An 18,131-nucleotide genomic window follows, 5' to 3' on the forward strand; every position below is an offset into this window, starting at 1 on the left:
TCTGGTCAGGGGCCTGTAGGAGGCAGCCGATCAATGACAACTCTCTCATCATTGATGTTTCTCTCTCTCTCTCTCTCTCTCCCCCTCCCCCTTTCCTCTGAAATCAATAAAGACATATTTAAAAAAATATGCCCAAGAGCAAAAGTCCTTTAGCAACATGGTGACCCCATATATATGGTTGGAGCCTCCAAAGCCAGGTGGACATGGTTGGCTGACTTAGAAAAGGCTGGGTGAAGGTGGAAGGAGGCAGGTCTGTGGTTTCCTGGGGATTTTTGCTATTTTCTGGTCCAAGCAATATTCTTTTTATTTTGAGGAAGTCCATTGACAAGGTGTCGGTGGAAGTAAGTTTTTGAGTGCCCATGTTAACCAGGTAATCTTGGTTGTTTCTGGTGTTATAGGGGTATGCCACTTGACTACAGGAACCTGGTCAAGTCAACCTCAAGTGTTTGGAATATAAATTTGGGGGAGGGACGCTGACTCACTTGAGTCATAAAGACAGGGTCCAGGAAATAGCTGAGGGTTAGGGCACCAGTCATGCCTGGCTTCGCACCTGGCCAGGAGGCCTTGCAGGCTCACACCTGTGAGTCCTCAAAATACACATGGGTGGGTCAGAACTCAGGGGATTACCAAATACCTGGAATGGTCCCAGCAGGTCCAAAGGTCTTCTCTGCAGGCCCACAGGCCCACACCTGCACTGTTTGTCCTGCTTTGTGAATGGACTGGCTCTTCTAAATTGGTTCCATGAGTTGAAAATGATCAGAGGTGAGTAATGGTCTCTTATTGTGACGGCCCTGATTAGGGCCACCAAAACACGGTCTGGCATCTGGTGAGAAAAACAAACCTGGGGGCTTGATGGTTAAAAGTATTTACGTGGAGTTTGTGTGAATATGCAGCATAGTTAGATCCTAGCTTCTGTTCCAGACTAGCGTCTCCTGTCTTGGTGACTCCAGCCCTATTCTGGGAAGTCCTGTTTTAGCTGGAGCTCCCAGTTTTCCTACATTACAAAGACAGCCGTCCTGGTGACTGTGGTAAAAAGTTTGCTAACTCCCGATAGTAAGTTTTTTCTAGGCTGTTGTGGTTGAAAGATTTCAGCCTCAAAAAGATGAACATACCCATTCAGCTATGCTTCTGGCATTGTTACCGTTGTAACTAGCTAGCTAATGTTAAAATAGGAACAGAGTAAAGGGGAGGCCAGATATTATAAGCATGGTCACCTGGGCAGCTTCACCAGGGAGCTGCAACTTCCCGCTCCACAGGCTTCAATACAGGCACACCTGAGTGCAGGGCAACCAGGGACCTCGGCAGGGTGAGCACTTGCTTACCTTCTGGAAGAAGAAGGATTTAGGGGTCAGGGCCACCAGAGAATGGGGTGAGGCACCAGGAGCACACTCAAGCAGTAGTCCTGGCTGGAATCAGCCTTCTCAAGACAGAAGAGAGCTCTGGGAAGCTGCCACCCACTGCTTCTGGAAAGGATTATTCAGACCTAGCATGGTACAGAAGATGGGATCGCTCCAGTCCAGGTGTGGTCCGGGTGACAGCATGCCGTGGCACATGTCGGGACTGGTGCAGCTAGGATGCAGGTGATGGACTTGGCACCTGGCCGCCACTTGCCAGCAGGGCCCCCAAGAAGGAGCTGCAGTATCTCCAGCTGTCTTAGGGTCATTGCAGAAGGTATTATTTGTGTTGCCACAGTGTGTGAGGAACAGTACATGAGTTACACAAAGTGTGCTGGAGATGACCCAGATCCAATCCATCAAGCTGAAACTTGACTTCCTCCAGGCTAAGGATCCATGTGTCTAGTCACAATCTCAGTGCAGCTTCTGCAAACGTCAGTGCGTGGAGCCATGCTCATTCCACATTCACAGCACGCTCTACTGGCCACTCCCAGAACCATTCACATAAATTTTCAGCCACTTCTCCAATCAGCCCAGGGACAGGGACTGACTATGCCATAAACAAAGTTTCAAATTAAAAGTGATAAAAGTTACTTTAAAAATGTATAAAATACAAACAATGTAACTTTTTTATTGGAAGTGGCTATAGTCTGTAGATCTGAGTTGATCATAGGTGTTCAGTGGCCCAAGTCTATTTTATGGTGATTAAACCACAAACCACCCCAGAGCGCAGGCTAGGTTATGGGTAGATGAGATACCTCTAAAAACAAAATCCTGTCCCATTCACCCATAATTATGGCATGGCCCTGATTAAAATTACCCAGCAAATTAACTTTAACACTATGGGATGTTTTTAATTAAAATCACATTACAGCCAGCCCAATTTTTATCTCAGCTTTCAAATATAAGTTCCATCACTGACTACTTTAACCAAAATTATCTCTAAAGAACTCATCTTGATTAAATTAAAGGACAAATTACATCATGGAAAATATTTATAAACATATTGTTATTTGCCAAGCTATCTTATGATCAAAAACTCAATTCCTCATTTTGGTAGGATCTGTATTTTTTTTAATGTAAATCTACTATACAACTTTATACCTTCACTTAGCAGAACTGGCCACATTTATCCCATCGTGTACTGAATTATGTACAAAACAGCACCTTCCCATTTGCTCTCTTCCAGCGTAGAAGTAACATGACAATTGGCAATTCGATTTCCAAAACAATTCATTAATAATTCCCTTCCCTTAAAATGGTGAATGTCCTGAGTCATTACTTACCCAAGTTTCTTCATAAACTTATTTTTTAATGTCCTTCCCTGATTCTTATCATCGTGACCTGCAAAACCATAAACACTTGACATCCTGCGGAACTTCTCCAGATCAATACAGATCAAACCCTGATTTTCCTTTTAATAATACCTCACTGCATTAAGAAATGAAAATCCTTAAGGGGGATAAACTGTGATGGAAAAAAAGGAAGAAAAAAAAAAGAGAAAAAGGAATGAAATCCTTTTATAAAAAGCATTTCAAAAACCACACTATGAGTGCAGAGGGAGGAGAGTGGGTGGAGGTGGAAGAGGGTGTGGGGAGGGGTGGTGGTAAATGGTGATGAAAATAAAATAAATTAAAATAAAGAAAATTTTAAATAAAAAAAAAAAAGATTAAAAACCCCCCACCAAACTAAACTTTCAAGTGTTAAGCTCAAGTACAAATATCCAGATGGTCACACACTAAGACAATTCTAACAAAACTGATACAATTCAAACTGAGCCAATCACTTGTGGTGGGGGTGGGGGTGGAGGTGGGGGCGGGGGTGGGGATGGGGGCCGGGGTGGGGATGGGGGCTGGGGTGGGGATGGGGGCCGGGGTGGGGATGGACAGTGCAGGGAAGGAGCTGGATCTAAACCAGGGATAAATGTTGGCACTGTCTCCAGATCTACTCCCATGTACCTAACAGTGTCCCCTCATTGCTTTAAAAATCACTGGGGAGCTTTGCACCGAAGGTCTCTATCTTTCTGATGAAAAAGGTTTATATTTTCAACTTCCAATTTTATAATAATCAAAGTTCATGGCTTCTGGACTCTTCTGGCCTCTGGCTCTCGGAGGCGGAGGATTATTTGTTGTCCTGGATGTTCTTTGCTCCTTGCTGAGTCATTCACGAGGCCTGATCTCGCATTCGGGCTCGCTGCCTCTGCCCGGCTCGGAGCCAGCATCTCTTACAGTTCGGTTGCGATTGTACAGTTCCAATGAGGTCATCGATTAACATTGTGCCTTTAATTTCTCTTCTCTCTGTCTTCTCTCTCCCCCACCTCTCTGCACCCCCTCATCTAGCCTTTATTTCAGTCCCACCTGCAGAATGAGCCCACTGCACCCCACAAGTCATGCATGGGCACTGCCCGTAATGACAGTTGTACAGAATCTGAGGGTAGAAATCAATCAATTCACAAAGATTTTGAGGACCATTTTTTATATCATGAAGTTAAAAATAGCAATTTTTTGAGACTCTACTATGCACAGGTCCTATGCCAGAGGCATTACCTACGTTCATAGCTGATCCTAAAACAAAGGGGAAATACTGTATTTTATTGAATACAGGACACTTGGGTTGTAAGGCCCATTGTTGCATGTTGTTACATTAAGAAAAAACACACCCTGTAAACTATGTTGTAACCTGCCGCTGATTGCAAATTGCACCCTCATTTCGGAGATGTTAAAATGTGAAAAGAAAGTGCATCTTAGAATTGATGGTGAGGAATTGATTTTACAGACGAGGGAGCTGAAGTTCAGGGAAGCGGGTACTGTGGCCAGAACCTCAGAGCTGAGGGGCAGAGCTGGGTTTCAGATGCTTCCAGAGTCCGCTGCCTCTCTAGAGTCTGACGCCTTTTTTCCCGAGTATTTCTTTGTCTGATGCCCTTTTTCCTGAGTATCTCTTTTCCCTTGCCTCCTGTTCTCAGGAACCAGTTTCTAAGCCCTCTGTCCTGGGAAACAGGTCCTCCCACCCTTCCAGGTACTGGACAGCCAGCAGAGCCAACAGGACTGCCTTTTCCAGGCGCTTCCCCTCCTCCGGCGCCTAGTTACAGAGACCGCGCATTCTGCTGCTGCTACTTTCTTTTTGGCGGTGGCAGGGTGGGAGGGGGAGTGGGTGTCGGTGATGGCTGTGCGACCTTCCCCTTCTCCCCGGCAGCGCCTAGCTTCCCTGCTTCTTGCCCCACGGTAGCCGAGGGACGGCCACAGGGCTTGCAAGGTCGTCAGGCCAACTGGATAGTTTCAGGCCTTATCTTTCTGGACCCGTTTATTGACCTGCCACTGCGACCACACTGGTTCTTGAGACTTCCCATTTCCTAGGCTCCCAGGACAGCCCCTTGCCCCGTGTTCCTTCTACTTGTCAACCGAGTCTCTTGAGACTCCTTGCTGGGGGCTGGGGGCTGGGGACTGGCGGCTGGGGGCTTGAGATCCCAGTCTTGCTCCTTGGGGTTCTGGGCTCAGTGTGGCGCTCTCCTGTCTCACATCTGCCTCACCTCCCATCCCCGTTAGAATTTCCATCACCTCTATCTGCCAGTGCCCCGGGACATATCTTCAGCCCTGACACTGCATCTAAGGCTTAAAATGTTTTATTTGAATGCATCTTTTGCTGCTCCATGAATGTTGCCACATGGCTCACCCACCACCAAGTCCAAGTTCGTCAGTATCACGCATGTGCCCTTGGGCCTTGGCCCCCCCCCCTTCCTGCAGTCTCGCTCCCTGTCTGTCCCTGGACGCCCCCAGGCAGGCCCCATGCCTCATCCCTCTGCCTCGGGATGGGGCAGCCTGGAACTCCCTTCCGCTCCCCGGTTCTCAGCTTCCTCTTACTCATCCTCGGTGCTCCCCATAGGCATCTTTTTTCTTTGCCAGGAAGCTTTACATCGGGTGTCCTCAGGTAGAGCCACGTGCTCCTCTCCCAGGCATGCCTCTACCTCCGCAAGTATCTCAGCACGTTATCTCAGATGGCTACACCCAGCCAGCCTCTCTCTCTCTCTCTCGTTCTCTCTCTCTCCCCCTCTCTGTCTGTCTCTCGCAGCCTCCACCCCTCTGCCCTTTGCACACCTGCTCCACCCTCCCTTGGCAGCTGGGGGAGCTTTTCCTTGTGTGTGGCACTGACTCCACCTCCCTGGCCTCTCCCTGATGCAGTGCCCATGAGCCAGCTTCCAGGCAGCAGCAACACCTCTGGGACTCTGAGACTCACTTCCACATCCCTGGAGAAAGTGGTTGGGCCCCTTGAATCAGAGATGATCTATGGGCAAATAGGGGGTGGGGGGAGGAGAGGGATCGCTTGGAACACAGGGTGCCTATCTGAGCTGTGGCCCAGAAGGAAATGATTCTCATCTCTAGTATAACTGCTTATAAAAAATAAATCATGAAAAGAAACTTCTAGAAAATGGCACTAAAGCTGGCTCCTGTTCCCCATGCCCAGAGCTAGCCTCTCTGAGTGGATTATGGTTCTTATGAGGCCATCTGGGCAGAGCTGTCTTCTAGGTCATCTGGCTGTTAATTCTGCATTGAGATTCATACGCTCATAAAAAATCAGAATTTTGCATTCATTAATTCTTTGCCCAAAGTCTTCTTCTTTAAGGGCTCACAGAAACAATATTGGCTCAATCTCCAGATTGGTTTCAAGAAGGCCTGAGTGGGCAGGGATTGCCTGGGCGGTCCTGGGATCCTGGGGAAGCCCTGCCTTGACTGTCTTGGGCCCTCACTGCTTGGAGACGGGTTGGTGATCTGGGGAGGGGGAGGCATGGGTTCAGGCACCTAGGGTCTCTCTAAACTCTCAAGGGGCAAGTGGCCATGCATGTGGCAGCCCTGGGGGAGAGGATCAGTCAGTAGGTACCCAGCTAGTCCTGGGGCCCAAAGAGAAACACAACTGAACGCTTGTCTTCCAGGAGCACACTGTGAAAGAGACACCCCCATGCCTCCTTGTCTTTGCTATTTTGTTTATGCTGTTTTGTTTATCCTCACAGGACTTCGAATCTGATGTGAAGTTAATTTTATTTATTTTCTGTCTCCCTTCCACATGATCTAGAAAGCAGATTCCACAAACGCAGGGGTTTTTTTTTATTTGTTTGTTATATTTTTTGCTCATTGCTGCATCCCTAGGACCCAGGACAGGTGCATAGTAGGCACTTAGGTATTTGTGGAAGGAATGGATGAAATACTGGGAGTCAGGTCTGTGCAGGGTGCTGGAGAAGTTTAGTCCATACTAGAAATTCGGAGATGGCTTTCTGCAGCCAGCGTGCCTGAGCTGTGATTCTAAGCATCAGCCAGGTGAGCCCGGGTATGAAGAGGAAAGAGGGCACCTCAAGCAAAGGCTCAGAAGGAAGGACCAGCCTGGTGTATGCGTGGACTGGCTGCCTCAGTGCAGAAAGTCTTCTGGGTGTGGCCGGGGGGGGGGGGGGGGGGCGGTGCCCAGGCAGCTAGGTACTGATCAGGTGAAGTAGAGCTGAAGTTCCAGGTGTCCCTGTGTTGGGACCAAGAGGGGGAACATGGTGGGTGATGGCCTCTCCCAGGAACCCAACAGTCAGGCCCCTCTGCAGTCAATCACATTGGACCTGGAGACAAGTACCCCAGATGGCACAGGATTCCAAGTGTCAGGGGGACAGTGAATGGGTGGAGACCTCAGTTGACTTCTGGCTTTGGCCGTAGTTGCTGCCGAGAAAGAGCTCCACACAGAAGAAGGTTTCCTTGTTCTCACTGGGGACTGACAGTGCCACTGCTCCGAGTTGAGCCCAGATGGCAGGGGGACCCCACCCCTGGGCTCCTGAGCTCTGAATGCTCACTTGACAGTGTCTTGCTCAGCTGTGGTCTCCGAAAACCACCTGGGAAAAGCAGGTCAGTCCCCAGGCTGAGCCGCATGTTCTAAGCTTTCCTGTTGAACCCGGGCCCTGAGTTCTGCCACTACCTGTTCTTAAGGGTCAGTTTCCCTCTGAGGCCCTTCCTGCGACCAGTCCTCATTTGGGACAGTTTCACTTCATCAGAGATGCTCTAATGGTGCTGAATTCAAAGGCCCGCGGCCTGGGTGGGGTTGCTTTTGTCCTGGGAGGTTCTTTGGCCCATAGAGCAAGGGGACAGAGCAGTGACCTTAAACACTGCATCCCTGGAGACCAATGCTCCTAGCAGTGTCACACCATTGACTGGCCCCATCCAACTCCCCCTGGGGCAAAAGACGCCTCTGAGGTTGGCCTGGAGCTTGCCCTTGGCTCCACCCTTGGTGCTTTGCTCACCTTTCCCCCTGCCCCCTCCTACCTTTTTCTGGGAAGCTCCCAATCTAGACTGACAGCTCCTTCAGGGTCTAGCCCATGATCCCAGGAACCAAGGGTGGCTCAGGCAGAGCTCAGACGTGGGGTGGGCCTCGCCTAGCCAAGACAGCCCCTCAGGGTGGTGCAGATGCGGCTGCATCCCGGGCAGGTGCAGGCAGCCCCCCCAGAGGCCTGGGAGGGAGCAGGGGTGAGCTGGGGTGGGGAGAGGGGGAGAAGGGGTCCCTCGACTCTCCACCTGCTCTTGTTTGTATCCTATCCGTCTCCCACTAATTGGGAAGGCCGTGGACTGCTTTGTGCCCCCTCCCCTCTCTCTATTCCCTGGGCTTGGGGGGCCAGCTCTCCCCTTACTTCCAGAATGATGGAGAGAGAACATTTTGTTAAAAGGTTACATGGGAGCGGGAGAAAGAATAACTTAGAATATCTTTTTAAAGGCACTATTCTGACTTGCAAGGCTTATTTTTCCTCTCTATAGCTCTTTTGTCTTCTTAATTTAACTTCTGTAGCAAATCCTAAGATCTCCCCAGGCAGATCAATGGAGCACAGACTAAGGTGGAAATTCAAGGTCTCATTAATATTTTTCAAACCCATTGGAGACTTTCCTATTCATTCATTCCTCATGTACGAAGTTCTTGCCCTAAAAAGAAGTTGTGTTTGGCTGTTTGAGGAAGACCTGAGCTCTCCCCTTTGTTCCCTTCCCCATGGTTCTGGATAAGGAGTGAGTCAGACAATGAAGGGGTCTGCTGGGGGCAGCCCTTTGTTCCCTCATCTCAAGTCAGCGTCCCGTTCCATTCCTGGCCTCCCCGGTATCCCACACAGCTGCTCTACATATTACAGAAGAATGTGGGGTATCTACCTCCGGTTGGCTGCTGTGGAAAATCCATTCCCCCGGGAGATGCTGTCCGGATCTCAGATGCAACCTGAATAGCAGACAGCATGCTCCCTGCAGTTGTCAAGGGGCCACAAATGGGTGGGTCTCAATACTCCCCTGCACTCTGCCATCTGGACATTTGCTCAGGGTTCACAAAGGAGAAATAAGTCACATTTCTGCATACCTGCTGTGCTGAGCACCTGTTGTGTGACATCCAAGGAGGAGGCTAGCAGAGACAATTGAGTCCCTTGCTCTGAGGGATGCCCTGTGTAGGAGGGTGCAAAGCTCGAATCCGGAGTAGAACCATAGCAACACTGACCCAGGGCCTCCAACCACCACCCTCCTCAGTGTGCGTGGGAACCCATGCCCCCCCCCCCCCCCGCCCATCTTTGGCGTCTAATGGTAAAAAATCTGGGACTTGGCTCCTGAGTGGTCCTTTCAGATCCTGCCTCTGTTTCACTTACTAGTTGTGCTACTTTTGTTCACCTTCCTGAGCCCCCATTTCCCGATCTGTAAACTGGGGATTATACTAGTACTCACATCGTGGGGTTTGTGAAGATTAGGCGAGACTGTGTTTGGAGGGGTTCAGTTCAATGCCTGGCACCCCAGGAGTCGGAGATTCTAGTGATTCCGACCTTTACCTTCCCCCAGTCTGAAACAGCCTCTGGCTGTGAGCTCTGAGCTGCAGGGGAAGGGGGGGCGGGTTGCGGGTCTTGGGCTGTAGTTGAAGACTAAGACTAACCCATGGGGAGAAAAGAAGACAAATTAAGAGCCAAATTGGGATACAGATATATTAGGATACAGAGCCACAGATATATTAGGAATTTACATAAGAAGAAAAGCTGGGAGCTCTTGGGGGGCTAGGAGGTCTGGTCTCAGAGCAGCTAGAGCTGGTGACCAGTGGGACCAGAGGGACCTCCTTTGACTACGTAAAGGGCCATTTTTGGGAGGCCGAGTTAGGGCTGCTGACTCACACTGAGCCCCATGCAGCCCAGATGGTGGGCTCTGAAGACTTTCTCCTGCCTCAGGGCAGTGTGCACTTGGATTTATGAAGCACCTACTGTGTGCTCAGCACACAGTTACAGAGCAGCTCCAGCTTCCCAAGACATCATTTTGGAAAGTGTAAATAGATGACTTGGAGGCTTGCTGTTAAATATATACCCAAGGCTCCCTGGGTAGGTGTTCGGCAGGGCTGAAGAGCTCTCTTGTTTTCCAGTGATGAGAGCCCGATTTAGAAGTTCCCCAGAACAAATCTAGGTTTGGTTTGCATGGTTGCCCTCCGTGAGCCCTGGCCCTCCCTTACTTTTCTAGTCTTGCAAGGCTGCTTTATTTAGAAAAAATGTTAGGTACAGCTTTTTTTTTTTTTTAAATTCAAATACCCATGAAAGCTGGTTTTGCGGTTATGCAGGAGAATAGACAGTTCTTAGGAGATGCAGCCGAAGCCTTTAAGGCTGTGTCGTGATGTCTGGCCTCACCATCAAATGTTCAAACACCAAGCACCCGGAGAAAGAGAGCGAGCCAAAGTGCCAGCAGCTGTGGCACCTAGGTGGCAGGTCGTGACTGCTGTGCTACTCTTTTCATTTCTCTGTGTTTGGAACTTGTCAAGTGTAAAGGTGAGGAAGACTCATTGAGCTACAAGAGGAAAACTGAGGTGAGAACAGCCTTCCTTCCCCTCCTGGCGTGGGTTTAGGCTCTGGCCTGGGGCACTTCCCTTGCCCTGGACGGAGCTGGGGAGCTTTCCTCGCCACACTGCAGAGCTCTCCGAAACGGGCCTGTCGCTGCTCACCACAGCCTCCGACTCCTGCTCTCGGCCTTGGGGCTGCCTCTCCACCTCTGGCTGGCTTTGTCTCAGCCTGCTGGACTTTCTGAGGACCCTCCAGACTCTGGCCTGACTCATGGCCACAGAGAGGCAGCCCCAAAGGAGGCTGAGAGGGGATGAGAGCCTCTTACCTTTCAGGTTTCCAGATGTGGGTTCTTTCAGGGGCCTGTTGCATAAACTCGAGGATTCCTGAGCCAGCACCTGTCAGTCCCAAGTCTGGGCAGAGAGCTGGGGAGCCAGGGCAGAGGACTGGGTCCCTCTCCTATATATATGTGTGTATAAATGTGTGTATGTGTGTGTGTTTATTGATTTTTAGAGAGAGAGAGGAAGGGAGAGGGAGGGAGATACAGAAACATCGATGAGAGAGAACATGGATCGGCTTCCCCTTGCACGCCCCCTCCTGGGGATTGAGCCTGCAACCAGGGCATGTGCCCTGACGGATTATAGAACCGGTGACCTCTTGGTGCATGAGGTGACAACTGAGCCCCACTGGCCGGACCAGGTCCCTCTCCTTGGTCGTTGGTAGTGGTGGGGGCCAGAGTGGAGGGTTAGGGGGAGTTGAGGAGGCAGGTCTTGTGGAGGAAATAAGGTTGCACTGGACTTACTGAGAGATTTATGCCTTGTTGATGAAGTTTCAAGGGTGGCTTAAACTTTGATCTTTTGACCTTATTTGCTAACTTTAGACCTAACCTCCATGTAGCACATGATGGCACTATGTAATAAAGTGCTCAATCATTCATTCATTCATGTCACCCACACTGACCGAGTGCTAATTTTGGGTCCTGCACTGGGGACACAGGCCCCACTGTGCCTTCAGACTACAGTTGTCCCAGACGCTGCGGGGGAGAAACCCTCTGGGAGGCAGTGGTCAGCGCAGTTTTCCCCAGGGGGCTGGGACTGGGCAGGTAAAGAGGGGTTGAAATTAGACAGAGGAAGCTGCTTTCTTAGGGCGTAGGTGTGGGGGACACCCTGAGTGAAGGTGCCATCTGATCAGTGTGCATTCTCTGGGTAGATGAAGATTAGTGGGCCTCGGTCAGGCTGGGAAACACCTAAAATTAGCCCCACCAGCTGGGCCGGGCCGTGCAGGACTCCTTATCCCGCGGCCTCCTCGGGTTTCAGAGAACACGAGCGTGCGCAGGGACGGCGTGCTTGCCCAGGTCACAGCAGGCAGGGCAGGTCAGCCGGGGCCAGGCTGAGCAGGGGTGCAGCTCCCAGCCGGAAGGAGGTGGTCTCCCACGGGGGCTCCCCAGTGCTGCGGGCCTGGCAAGAGGGAAGGGGGAGTCCCTGGCCTTCCCCTCTCCTCAACGCTTCCTCTTTTCAGGAAGCGTTCCCCTTCCAGATCTGCAGGCCCTGCTGTGTGGCCAGGAGCAGGCCAGAGCGCTGTCTGGGCCTCAAACCAGAGACTGCACGGGGCCAGCCCACCTGGGGGCAGAGGCCTGGACAGGACACCTCATCCTTCCCCACTGTGCCCTGTGCCAACCTCCTTTCTGACCTTGTCTGCAATTCCCTCTCTTAGTCACCACCAGCAAAGAGCGAGGGCTGTTGTTTGAGAGGCTAATCTCCCCTTAGAAGGCGCCAGAGCTGATCTGGGTAGATAAGAAGCAACGAGTGGCATGGAGTGAGTGGGGGTGGGAAGTTGGTGGCCAAGTCTGGTGGTAGTGGCATAAGTGGGGGCTGGGTAGCTGGGCAACCATGTCAGTGTCTCCACTGCTTTTCCAAGAAGTGCCCCTCCCCACGTCAGACATCCACAGCGTGGTTCCTGCTATGGGCCGAACCGTGTCCCTTCCCCATTCAGCTGTTTCTGTCCTAAGCCCCAGGACCTCCAAATGTGGGCTGCATCTGGAGCTAGCGTCTTTAAAAGGTCACTGTGTTGCCCTGGCTGGTGTGTTCAGCGGGTGGTAAACTGGCCATACGCGGGCTAGAATCACACTCACCTGGGGCCACTCGGGGTTTTAAAATTTGATGAATTAGTTGCCAACATTTAAATTGGGATATTTTACATAAAATTAAGAATTCCTGGCCTCTCCTGAAATAGGAAAAAATAGGGCCTCCATTTAGGATGACCACCCATCCCGGTTTGCTTGGCGTCTTCCTTGTCTTAGCACTTTCTGGACTTCTGGACTCCAGAACTGTAAGTCTGTACATTTCCATTGTGTGGCTCTGCTAGGGCCACTCTAGCACACTCATCCAGGTCCCAGTATTCCCTTGGGTTTGGTGGCTCAGACATTCGGCTGTCCTGCCCAACCCCAGGAGACACTTGCCTTTTCACCTAAAGTAAATTCCCCAGGAGTTAAGCCAGATGTTGATAAGATCATTCTTGGTGTCCTGGGAGGGTAGGAGGGAGATCGGCCTGGAGAGTGACAGAGGCCCCAGCCCTCAGGGTAGATAGTGTGGGGGTCCTTGAGCAGCAAGGACCCCAGTGCCCCGCAGCAGCCAGAGGAAGTGGCCAGGCCTGGTGTAGGGGCCCTAAGTGGGGCATCTGGACTGGTACCAAGTGTCCATGCTTGCCAAAGATTCCCCCACCCCAAAGGGGCACTGGACGTTGGGGATGGGGGGGACATTCCCAGTGAGCTTGGACAGCAAAGAAGCCAGGGGTGACCTTGATGTATAAAAGACACAGGCATGCTGGCTGGTGTGGCTCAGTGGTTGAGCGTCGACCTATGAACTAGGAGGTCACAGTTTCATTCCCGGTCAGGGCACATGCCTGGGTCCCAGTAGGGGGCGTGCAGGAGCAGCCAATCGATGATTCTCTCTAATCATTGATGTTTCTATCTCTCTCTCCCTCTCCCGTCCTCTCTAAAAAAATCAATAAAAACATATTTAAAAAAATAAAAAAACAAAAAAACAAAAATCAAAAGACACAGATGTCACAAAGCCTCCTGGGTTCTGATGAGAGGAAGAGGAGTTCCGGTACAGATGGAAATGAAAATCTAGACCAGCCCTTCAAAACAGGGTCAGCCTCAAAATTTGCTTGATTCAAGGGCAATAAAGAGAGTGTGCCCAACGTCTAGTTTCCCCTTCATCTTATTAGCAGGGCCCGATTTTAGGGGGACAGCAATGTGCCTAGCTAAAACACCTCTTAGGATCCTTTGTAGCTAGTGTGGCCGTATTGATCCAGTTCTGCCCAATGAAATAAGAGAGGAAGTCAATGGTAGATATTGAAAAGGAACTGACTCAACTGGCATGTTCAGCAGCCCTTTATCTGTGATTGCTGATCTCACCCTTTCCTCTTTCTACCTTCCTGGAAGACAATTTGGATGCCTGGAGGTGCAGCAGCCATCTTTCAACCATGAGGATAAAAGGCAGAAGCTGAGTGTGCTGGAAGATAGAAGGAGTCTGGATCTGGGTTGACTCAACCTTAAGCAGAGGCACCAGCCCTTTACTGCCTACTCTGAACTTAATTTTCTGCGTGAGATTAAAAAAAAAAAAAAAAAATCCTTCTTTGTTTAAGCCCCCACCACTCTAGTTTTCAGTTACTTGCAGCTGAACGTGGTCCTAACTGATAGACAGCTCATCCTTCTGAAATCTCAACACCTACCCCAGCCATCCCTAGAGCAGTCCTGCCTTAGATAGCCATGCCTGTACCTCACCACACAGAGGAGATGGCCCAGAGGAGTGCAGGGTGTGGAAGGAAGCACAGGCTCAGAGAGGTTAAGTGACTTGCCCCACATCACATAGCTAGTAAAGAGCAGAGTCAAAGTCAGATTTTCTGTCTCAGGGGCAACATTTCTCCTCTGATACAAGAGTGGGTGTGGATTGGCAGAGATGTGGGGGTTTACAGGCCAAAGAATTTGATGTGATTCCCTAGGAAAATAACAACAACAACAATAATAAATAATAGATCACCTTGTTGAAAGTTTTGTCAAATGTCTCAATGAGGCCTACCCTGACACCCTACTTAAAATTTCTACCCATCTCCCAACTCCTTTTATCTTGCTGTATTTTTTTCTCCCATAGAACTGGTCACCTTCTAGCACACTACATGATTATGTCATTATATGATGTCTGTCGCCCTTCTCCCACCCCCAGGATTAAGCCTCACATGGACAAGGGTCTTGGTCTGCTTTGTTTATTAATACAATCTAAGAGCCTAGAATAATGCTGGCATGAAGAAGGTATTTGTTGAATTGAATTAAATAGGTATGCTTTCTGAGCACCCACTGTTACAGCCTGAATGTGTACTCCCCAAACTGAGGTGTTAAAGTCCTAAGTCCTAGAACCTCGGTAGTGTACTTGGATATAGGATCATTAAAGAGGTAATTACATTAAAATGAGGTCATTGAGGTGGGCCCTAATCCAATCTGACTGGTGTCTTTATAAGAAGAGATTAGGACATAGACACTCACAGAGAAAAGACCATGTGAAGAACATGTGAAGATATATGGCCAACTACAAGCCAATGGGAGCGGCTTCATGAGAAATCTACCCTGCCAACACCTTCATCTCAGACTTCTAGCCTCCAGTATTATGAGAAAATAAATTTCTGTAGTTTAAGCCACCCAGTCTGTGGTCCTTTGTTATGACAGCCCTAGCAGACTAATGCAACTATGCCAGGCTTAGTTGGAAGGGTTTTGTACAGGTTGCCTCATTTGATCTTAACCACAATACTAAGAGATAGAACTTACATCTCAGACACAGAAACTGAGGCCCAGGAAGCAATGATTAGGGGCCCTGGGGAAGGCTATATCTTGGGGCGCTAGGCCTCCTGGGGTGGGGGGGAGGGAGTCCCAGCTGCTGACCCACCAGGGACTCATCTTTATCAGGAGTTCCACCGGCAATCTGGCCTGTCCCTCACCCCGACCACTCAAACCCCACCCCTAAACGGTCTTATGTTGGACTCCTCGTACCCCAACTTGCTATCCCAGCAGCTCTGAGCACAGCCCAGTGATCTGAGATGCCATCTGGTACGACCCAAAGCAATAAGTCTCCGTGGTGCTATTTCAGACATCAAGGCCGTTGGAGGGGGGATTAGTCAGACAGCTTTGGGCGGGAAGGACTTCTTCAGTGACCCTCAGTGCCAGGGTAACTTCAATGCCTGAGCTAGTCCTCAGGCATCGACCCGAAACCTGCCCAAAGAGGCAGAGTCTCCAAGACGCCGAGTGAGGAGCCCATTGGTTCTGCTCCACTCGCAGTCAGGACAACAGTGGAGGCTGATATTTATTGAGGTCCTACCAGGTGCCGAGCCTTGTCCTAAGGGCATTATATGGAGTTTCTCCCCTGGGCAGCCCTGAAAGGTGGACACTGGTATTGTCACCATTTTACGGATGGGGAGACAGGGGATTAGAGTGTTCAAGTGGTTTGACCATTCGGCTAGGAGGTGCGCGTCTGACCCACCCCGGTGCTGGTTCTCGTCACCATTAACAGACACCTGCTGTATATCCTGCCTCTTGCTACCCTAAGCTGTAGTCGGTTGGGCATGTTCCCCACACCCCTGTGCTGGGAGACAATTCGGAAGGAAGCTCATGTGGAGGAAGGTGGAAATTGCCCACTGGCGTGACAAAGATCAGAGCTCCACAATCCACGGTCAGTCACTCCTCTGCCCCTTCTCCCTCCCCGCCGACTGCCTCTCCCTGGGAGCTGAGAGTGTCCCCTCTGTCTGATCATCTCCCCTCAAGGCCAGGCCCTGGTCATCTCAGCCAGGTTCACAGGGGAGGTGAAGGTGGCCCCTGCCACCAGTTCTTTGTTGCTGGTCAGTCCACAGCAGAGGGAGAGGAGCTTTCCTGGGGCTGGGATTGTCCAGGCCCTTCCTGGTGGCAGTCTCAGCATGGCCTGTGGGCACGGGGTGGCATTTGCCTGAGCTCTGCCCTCAGGACCACTTCCCTCTGGCCACAGGGCTCACTTCCTTTCCTCATTAGCAACAGTCTGGGGCTGTTTCCCTTTTGTGCTGAAAAAATCCTGAGCAGGCACCCTCTGACCACCCACCAGGCTCTGGGAGTCGGCTGGGGGCCTCTTCCTTTCCCCACTGGCTTCATGGGCACCCTGCTGGTGGACCCTGGGTGAAGGAGAGCCAGCAGGCCCTTCCCCACGCCCTCCCCGGGCCACCTCTCCCCTGTGTGGGTGTGGCCAATCCAGGTGTGGTGGCAGGCCCCCATGCCTTAGCCATGTCTGACGCGTCCTCTCTGTGTGGGGGGCCTGGGGTGTGTGCGAAGGGGAGGGTGCATGTGCCCAGAAATGTCACCTGTGTCTGTTAGTGAGCCTGCCCCCTGTCATGTCACCAGGTGGCCAGTAGGAAGGTGGTGTCAGTAGGCTGGGACACAGGCAGGTGGGCTGGGTGGCCTTGGTGGGAAGCCAGATGGCATGAGGAGGCCACGCCCACTCACAGAGTCTGAGGAAGTGGCAGGGCCCCGGCCCCAAACGCCCAGCCACAGGCAGGCAACCGCCTCTGGCTGCACATCCGGGGCCTCTCGAGCTGTGGTCCCTGGGCCTGGGCTTGGCGCTGGCGGAGGGTCACTTGTATGGGGCGTCCTGTGTGTTCTGGCAAAGACCCCACCTCCCAACCACACTTATCCTACATCATGGGCTGGCTTTGGGGCTCTTCTGAAGGAAAATTAGTGTGGCTGCCTTCCCTTCTGAACCTCCCCCAACCTGCAACCCCTTTGAACCCCTATCTTTACTTACCAGACACCCAGCACCCTGTTTTTCATTTTCTGGATGACTCTTCAATTCTAGAAATTAGAACCTGCTGTGTTCTGAGAAGTGCATTTTGTAGCTCCCGGGAAGTGGGTGACACAGACCTCATGGCTCCACGAGACACCTCTGGCAGCCTGTAGCTGCAAGGGGTAGAATGAGAGGAGCCAAGGCCTGGAGTAGGTTTGCTAGGCAGGTCGGGGTTACTGGGACAAATGTGGGTGCTTCGAGAAAGCTGGGTGGGCAGGAGGCACAGGGGGAGTGAGAGGGGTCTGCGAGGGAAGCCTGGGTGTATTCCTGACTGGGGCAGGGGGAGTGGCAGAAGAGAGATGGGAAACCAGGAGCAGGTGGGCTGGGGGTGGGGTGGCCTCCAGGGATGGCAGCAGAGGCCAGGCTAAAGATGTGGGGGACACACCAGGCCAAGCAGGCCTGGTCTCAATGGGAGCTGGAGAGGGGGCAGGTTTCCCAGGCATGACTGTGGTCACTAGGACCGTGGCCAAGGCTCCCAGGGACATACCTGTGACAGCCTCTGAGAGGCCTGTTCAGTGCAGGTGCTGTTTGCTCCACATCAAGGCTGTTGTGGGATCACTGGAGGCTTGGAGGAAGCAGGTGGCCTGAGCCTCTATGTCTGGGGCAGGTGTGCGGGTCAGGGACGGGTCAGAGGTGGGAGGAGGAGGCAGTTTCTTTTGGAAGCGGCTGAAGAGGACATCGCAGCCACCGCCGCGGGGGCCCTGAGGCTACGATGGGAGCGATACCTGGCGGGGGCTGCAGGCCAGGGGATAGATGAACAGCAGACACAGAAAAGGGTCTTTGTGGGGCATCTGATACTGGTCACCACAGGGCTGTGGCAGAGAATTGTGGTTTGGACACAATGGCCACTGAGAGGACAGCTGCCCCAGTCTGGAGAGCAGAGGCTACCATGCCCCTGCTGCTCCCTTTTGGGGACCCCCGCTCAGCAGAAGGGCTGGTTTCTCCCTTCACGAAGCGGTTCCTTCCAGAGGCCCAGTGAGAATGTGAAGGAGGAGAAGGTGAACGAGGCAGAGCCCCTTTTCACCCCAACAAGAAGCAGGGAGGCGCTTGCACCCAAAGGAGCAAAGACAGAGTGTGGGCTCTGGAGTCACTGGA

Source organism: Miniopterus natalensis, chromosome 8 (genome assembly GCF_054644295.1).
Source record: "Miniopterus natalensis isolate mMinNat1 chromosome 8, mMinNat1.hap1, whole genome shotgun sequence".
Classification (NCBI taxonomy): domain Eukaryota; kingdom Metazoa; phylum Chordata; class Mammalia; order Chiroptera; family Miniopteridae; genus Miniopterus; species Miniopterus natalensis.